A 1,548-nucleotide genomic window follows, 5' to 3' on the forward strand; every position below is an offset into this window, starting at 1 on the left:
AGAGAAGCGAATGAATAAATGAAGTGATCGTGTCGTCAGGCGTCACGTTAATCGACTCATTAAATTATTAGAGATCTACTTATACCGCGTTTACAAAGATAGGTTAGCGAAAAAAGGAGGAAAAGAGTAAGAAAAAAAAAAAATAACCACGACGATGCGATCGTCCGCTGATAATCATATTTTTACCGTTGTTCTTTTTTTATCGATATTATTATTATCCTCGTTGTTCTCTTTTTTCTTTTCTTCTGTCTCTTCTCGTTCGTCGCGACTGCGTTAAAAAGGTACGGAAGAAAGGAAGGAAGAAAGAGGGAAGGAAAAATGGAGAAAAAACGAAGGAAGCAGGTTGTTCGAAAAAGAAGAGGAATCCGCCGTGATTCACGAGTATTATAATTGTTACGATATACGCGCGTGCATCCCGCGCCGCGACGATCGTTCGTGATATACATCCCGATCTTTTTTAGATCCGCTCGTCTCTCTCTCCTTGGACGATTTTAGCGGGCTCCGATCTCGCGGCAGACCTCGCGCCTTTTTTCGCCATCGCCCCGCCTCTCGGAGCGACGGTGTGAAAATTACGCGGGAAATCGCGTCCGATCGCCGTGCAGATGTGTCCCCCCATGCCTTCTCCGAGACCTCGTCGATCTGCACGCACGTGGACCGTCTCGAGGTTTCGGGATCTACCGCGATCTACAGCGACGCGATCCACGTCGCTGTCACAGCGGAAACGGCTGATAATCGTGGAAACTTTTGCGCGTCACCGCGAATTCTGTTTTCCTCTTTATATCTCTTTTTCCTCTCTTTTTTTTTTTTATTTCGTTTTTTTTTTTCTCGTTGGTCATTCATTCGTTTTTTTTTTTCCTCTTTTTTTTCCTTTTTCCCCGTTCTTTTTTTTTTCGGTTAAATTTTCGCTCGTCGAAAAATACGTGCCGCGCGTGAAAACAATAATTCAATCTTTCCGTTCCGCGACAGAACGACAGGGCGATTTCGCGTGGACGCGCGAAATATTATTCGCCGGTGAAATAATAATTGGTTTATTAGGTGTTTGTCGATCGACGAATAAAATGTGGCCCGGCGCGCTATCGGTGCAAGACCATCCGTCGAAAACGTTCATTAAACGATCACGTCGGACGTCTTAATCGACGTCGCCGTTCCAATTTCTTTTCAGCCGAACGCTTCGCGTGTCCCGAAATATGATTTTTCGATTATTCCGTCATTTCTTACGCGAAACACGAGTCACGCTTCTGCACGCGAACGCCATTCGATCATCCTCGAATTATCGTGTCGCGCAGAAAAAACTCCATCGAATCGTACGCCACGAACGCGAATAAGTTTTTCTCTCTCTCTCTCTCTCACTCTCTTTCTCTCCTTTTCTTTTGTTTCTCTTTTAACATTTTTTTTTTTCACGCATTTTCCGACGCGTTTTTCTCGTCCGTTTGGGAAAGACCGGTGGGGACGTAGGGGGGTAGAAAAGCTCGTTCGTGCGAATGGGATTAAGATTCTTTCGGGCGTGGTTGATAGTTTTTTTTTTTTTTTTTTTTTTTTTTTTTTTTT

Source organism: Eufriesea mexicana, unplaced genomic scaffold (genome assembly GCF_001483705.2).
Source record: "Eufriesea mexicana isolate 0111107269 unplaced genomic scaffold, ASM148370v2 scaffold294, whole genome shotgun sequence".
NCBI classification, from domain to species: domain Eukaryota; kingdom Metazoa; phylum Arthropoda; class Insecta; order Hymenoptera; family Apidae; genus Eufriesea; species Eufriesea mexicana.